This window comes from Parus major, chromosome 4 (assembly GCF_001522545.3).
Source record: "Parus major isolate Abel chromosome 4, Parus_major1.1, whole genome shotgun sequence".
NCBI classification, from domain to species: Eukaryota; Metazoa; Chordata; class Aves; order Passeriformes; family Paridae; genus Parus; species Parus major.
In genome coordinates this window covers 48,870,945-48,877,288 of record NC_031771.1, presented here as the reverse complement: position 1 = coordinate 48,877,288, position 6,344 = coordinate 48,870,945, and the positions used below count along the sequence as shown (strand labels likewise).

Genomic DNA, 6,344 nt, shown 5'->3' with positions numbered 1-6,344 from the left:
TTCACCTTTATACTATTGTAAGATAAAATTACATTCAAGAAACTTATTCTCTAACCTTCTCTGGATTTATTTTTCAAGGTCATATTTACACTTCTCAAGAGTTACCAGTTTTTATACACCCTTTCCCTACCATTTTTCCAGTCAACTATTTTTAGTTTACAAATTTAAATCAAGTGAGACTGTCTTACTCTGTGACATATCAAAATACAATTACACATTCTGGTAGTCAGCTGAACCTTGTCCCTAATTTGCATCCTATCTTGAGCAATTTATTTTCCCACTTGTCATGAAACTTATGACTTGAGCTGATCTTTTATAGATCGCTTGCCAAAAAATGAATAATTAGAAATATAGTTCCATCTGCATTAGAATAGTTTTTCTCCAATTTTTTTATTTAGGCATGCTATATGCCTCCCTAAAACTCCCCAAAATGATGGCAAAAGATAAAACATTAAGGTGAGTACAATGAACTACAGTCTTAGAAATTAGTGAACCTTATACCTTCTAAGGTATAAAATTATTTTATTCTCATTTAAGACTGATTTTACTGATTACTCTCACTTGAACTATATGAACTTTTTCTAGTTCTAAGGAAATTTCATTTATTCCTATCATGATGCATAAAATATTATATTCTTTGAGAAGAGGGCCTAGGATTCTGTTTTTATGTTAAACTGTACTTAATAAAGCAGGTTTGAGAAAATAAATCACTTGTCAAGCATAGCAAACCTGCTATTTTAAAGTAACATTTACAAGCCACTTACTGATTCTGTAAAGCAGATATTAGAACTCTGTACACACAGCTATGCTTGTCCTAAATTCCAGGAGCACAGCAGTGTTCAGGATATTCTAAGAGTTTCAGAAATGTGACCAATTATGTAACAAGATATGCCAAGAAACTTCATAACTAAAAATCAGGGCATATGAGGCATAATTAAAATGCAGATCTTCAGCAACACATTTAAAAAATTCTCAGTAAACTGTACAAAAAAATGAAATACCATAAGGTTGCCAGAGACTTGAGTTTCTTGTGTGTTTAATGAGAAGGGAATATACTCTTGCTCAGATCAATCTATGCAACAATGACAATTAACCACCTTTCTTAGAACAAGTGTACCTTCCTGTGATTTCTCCAGGTCAGAATCGGGCATGATCAACACCACAGGGTGGCACAGGGAAAGGCTGCAAAATCAGAAATTAAAAAAAAATAAAGCTAGCCAAGAATATTCAGTGTCATTCACTCTACATCCTTTGAATTTTTTTACAGAGTTAGAAAAATTCAGAGCATCCTTTGAGCTGAACTGGAAGAGTTTGTTTCCCTGCTCATAAAAGATTACATAGCTGATATTGACTGTCCTAATACAATTTCGTTTGGTTTAGAAAGGACTATGAATAGCATATCTCTGTTATAAACCTACCAATGCTGCCTTAATATGCCTCAAACATACACTTCCTCACTGCTTTTGTTTTTTCATGTTCCTACTAGACTACAGAACATTTCTTATTTGGAAAGACAAGGACAGAGTGGCCTAATTACAAATTGAGTTTGGTTAATGAATACAGAAGAGGTTCTGAATTCTCTTGTTATTTACCATCTTTATGTCTCTCTTGCCAGCCACATAAATTCTATAGCTTTATATTTACAAGAATTTGATGGGAATAAAAAGATATTATCATAATAGTACCTCAAGCATTAAGAGGGAAATTGTTTTTTTCCCTTAATATCATTTTGACATAGAAATAGTGGTGCAAAGCAGGTGAGAACATAAGACTGGAACAGGTCTGAGATTGGGGCCACTAGGAGTGTTTGAACTACAGGGGAACTTGGTGACAGATAGCTGTCATTACCATTAGCAATGGTGAAAGGTCTCCCTTTTATTTCTGATGATCACCACTTACAGTGATTATCAGACCAATACTTTTTCTTTGTATTGCTGCTTACAACCCTCTGAGCTCAATGATCCAGGCTTTCACCTTATTATCCATTTATAAGTGCACAACTATATTCAACTTGGATTTCAGAATACCATAAGGAATTAGATAAAAAGCCTTACTAAAAATATGTATACAGCATCTCCTGTGATCTCCTTTTCCATTTAGCCAGTCATTTCATTGCAGAACGTTTTCCCCGTCTTCCTCCACAATACAGAAATAGCTTCTAGGCATCTCACGTAAGTGAAAGGGGCCCAAAAGTACTTGGGTCACACCTGTGAAGTGAAATCTGGAGGATGGAAAGACAAAGGGGACAGGGGTGGGAAAACAAGTGGTGGAAGGGATTTCAGGCCCTCAGTCTTTTCCTTGTCCACCATCACCAAGCACCTCACCTGCATCACTAAACAGATGTACCTTATTTTCCCTGCACCTCCTTTTGCTGCTGAGCTAGCTACAGAAACTCTTAATACCTTTCACTTGCTCCCTAGGTCCAGATAAGCTTTGGCTTTCTTAGGCCTATTCCTGCATGCTCAGGCAAAACATTTACATTTAAAAACAAAAAAAAAAATAAAAAATATTACTACCCCTTTCACTTTCTATGAGCTTCCCTCTCATGACCAAACCCAGTGGTTGTGACTGATGGTATCACATTTGATCCCTCAGTGTGTGCATAACAGCATTAGAGTGCCAATATTTCTTAAACTTTTACATTCACAATAGACTGAACAATAAATTCAGGAGATCACACCGAAAGAAAGAATTCAGCCCACTCTGTTTTGCAGCTTAATTATTGATTAAATATCTGTCCTTGAAATTTCACATTCTCACATATGTAAAAATCGTTCTTGTTCTTTTTTTTGCTAAAATCAATTTATGAGAATGAAATATTAACATAGATACAGAAGGTATTTGAACGTGAATTTGAAATAAGAAAGTATGAAGATAGAGTAAAAGGAGGGAAAAGATTTTCAAGTGATGTATTACAAAGAAAATTGCCTGAAAGGCAGATTCCTTTCTAAAGCAAAAAAAAAATGAAAGCTGCTGTTTCTTGTTTCTGTTATTATGGTTGTAATTATTTATAACAATAAAACCCAGAGGCATGTTATAGCAACTATTGTGCAAAAGCACAGTTCTGTAAGACGGATCCAAGAGCCTGAAAGTATATTAGTGCAAAGGGATGTAGAGGGCCACACTCCATGATGGGTTATTATTCCTTTATTTATATCCTTGTTTTCTAGTGGTTGGTAATATAAAATGTTTATAGTTCAGAAACTGTTGTCCTACATCAGAAGATGGACAGTTAAGGACTGAGACTTTATAGCTGAGGGTCCTGTATAGACTATCAAAGCTGGATTTTTCTCAGAGAACACAATATAAAGTTGATACCTCTTACAGCTTTAAATCTATTTGTCAGAAGTTCAGTCCCATGTTTCTTCCTCCCCTTTCCAGTGGTATTCATTGGACCCTTTCAAATGTACTAGATAAGTCAATCACACAGATACAAAAAAAATGTAACAAAAGCCCAAAAACTGAACCAAACCCCCCCAAAACATTCCACTCCAAACAAGAGAACAAAGAACCTTCCAAAAACCACAAAACACACCACACTAGAAAATAAAGAAATGCAATTAGAAGACAAAAAAAGCCAAATGAAATCCAAAGCTATACAAAAAACCCAACCAACCAAAAACCCCCAAAAAACCCTGAAAAAAAATCCCAGAAAAGAAAAAAAGACAAACAACAAAACCAAACTACCAAAACTCAGAAAGTCAACAACTAGCTGACAAAACTGACTTACTGTAAAGAGAGACAAACAGAGCCACAGCAGATACAGCAGGAATAAAATGCTTCTTCTTTCAACATATTCGGGGCATGAGTTCAACTCAAACCGTGTCATGTAATACCAGTCTGGCTAAGTTTTAGAAAGTGTGTAGACAACTGAAATAAGATATATCCTTCAAAGACTTAGGCCTGTCCTGGAGTTTGGTGTGCATGACAGTTATTTTTCTCCTAGCAGAAAAATAAGAACTTGGAAAGTAACCATAGTACACTGTTAACAGACACCTTACATGCATGCACCCTTGCACTAAGTGCTGGCTACAGTACACAAAATTATATTATCTCAAGGTAACAAAGACACACACGCCTTGAAGTATGCTGCTGGTTTGTTTTTCACATGGTATCTGTCAAGGAGCTGGATAAGCAGGGCAAGAGAAAAGCTACACTTGCAAATTTTCCACAGACCCTTCTCTGGGAATAACCAAAGCCTCTTCATTATGTTTACTTCACATTACTCCAGTAAAATTAATTGGGATATTTTGAATAAAATAAAACACAGCAGAAATTAAGGCTATATAGGCACCATAAAGCACAGGGAAGAAATTGAATATGTGTACCTCTGGTACTGAGGAAAAAAAATTAAAAACAAACCACATACATGAACATAACTGCAGAAAGCAAATCCCCAAGCATCTAGCCTTTCAATATCTGAAAATGTAATTGCTTCTATGTGTTATTTTTCCCTGCTTCTAACACATCTGGAAGATGACCTTAAAAATTAGTTGTGCATATTTGATATCAACCTGTGGAAAAAGCCTGTGTACTAAAACTCACCTCATGCTGCGTTGCTGCAAGCCACAGGCAATTGGTATTATTTAGAGGGCCTGGAAGAATAGAATTTGAAAGTGGTTAACTACACAAAAAGAGCCCACGCATCCATGTACAGCTTGAATATAGGATATATGGTGTCATTCTGTCATTTAAGCTGTCTGCAGAGATCTGGAGGGTCCTTTGTCACTAAACTTCAATATTTCACTAAGACAGATGGGATCTCTGTGCAGCCTGAGTTCAAGCTCCTCTTGTAGCAACATGCTGGCATATAAACTAGAAGCACTATATCTTTGTGGAGAAACACTAATAGTTTTCCCTTGGTAAAACAGCCTGGGTAACAATATATGATAAGATAGGAATGTGCATGTAAACAGTGTATATGAGTGGAATATTCAAAGATGTTTGAGAGGATACTTCCAAAAAAACCCCAACCAACTAACCAAAAAAGTAATAAAACCCAACAGATAACCAACCGACCAAACAAGAAACCCCGAACCACACAACAAACTAAAAGCAACACTGATGGCAACAATGATTAATATCTGGTGGGATAAAGAGTCATCTGTGAATGACCATGAAAATTTTGGGTAAGAAAACCAAACAAAAAAGAGCAATCATCCTTAAGTGAGGTATGAAAGAATCTTTACCATTTGAAGAAGTGAGAAGAGAGAAGCGCACCCAGAATGGTATGGTGCTGCCAAAGACTCCCTGTGGTATAGTGGCCTTTGCCAGGGTGGAAGGAGCAGCTCCTAGTTTAACAGTATGAGGCACAACACACTGGGATCCACACCTTTTGGGGGCTGAGGTGACTCTTGGCCTTCTGGGCATCTTCACCACCTGTGTGTACACTAGTGAGCTGAAAGAAGTGGGCTGTGTGGGTACAATACCTCCGGAGCACCCACATCTCCAGTTCGGGCGTGTGGAAGTAGGGTATCCTATAGTGCCCTATGGGAGATGGGATCTGGTCTAGTTGTAACCTGAATGTGTCTATGCCATCAAGAATATGGAGGATTGCCAAGAAAAACCCTTCACAAATTTTTGGTCATAATTTAACATTTTATAAGTGTTCAGCTATTGCTGTGTCCATTCTATTGCTGACACTGATCCTCAATGTACAGTTCCCTAATCACTCGTTAATCATTCATTGCTAAAAAACAAAACAAACCAAATAAACCAAATAAACTGCTCATATCTTTGTCTCACATGTTACTGTTTCATGTAGTTACCTAAATTCTCTGAGCAAACCTGTTTTGAAGAAGCAATGAAACACATAGATAGCTGTAGTTTATTTTTTAAGTTTTCTAAAGTTACTAGGATCATGACCTTGCCATTAAATAAGAGACTGACAAATGAGCATTATACCTGTTTACATCTCTTCAATTGGACAAATATCACTAAGATTATCAGTGAGCAGAAGGAAAAAAACATAAAAACCAACTGACTTTATTATTTAGACCACAGATTTAATGCAATTTGACTGGATATAAAAGCAAAGCCATCTAATGTAACAAACTGGGAGCATACTTACTGCCAGCAAGCTAGCTGCAATTTCTGCAGCAATCTCAAAGCTAATTAATCTCAAGTATTAATTACCAAGAATAAGAAACAAATGGCTGATCTAGACTTCAGTGAATTGAGACATTTGTATAAAGCTGTGAAACTACACTGCTAAGTCATCCCTAGAGGTACCAAACTGCCTACACTTCATCAGCATCTTCCTAGGTTACGATGAGAAGTGATTATCTTTCAGGAGATTAATCTCCATGTATTAGCTCAGTAATTCTCAGTTATGTCCTATTCTC

General features: G+C 36.5%; 1 long non-coding RNA gene across 1 annotated transcript; it reads right to left on the bottom strand.

The window, feature by feature from the left end:
* Positions 1-1,017: 1,017 nt before the first annotated feature.
* LOC117244211 lies at positions 1,018-4,590 on the bottom strand. The gene is made up of 3 exons (XR_004496829.1): positions 4,546-4,590; positions 2,055-2,221; positions 1,018-1,182 (listed from the first exon to the last, which is right to left on the bottom strand). It is a non-coding gene; the product is annotated as an uncharacterized LOC117244211 (long non-coding RNA).
* Positions 4,591-6,344: the final 1,754 nt, after the last annotated feature.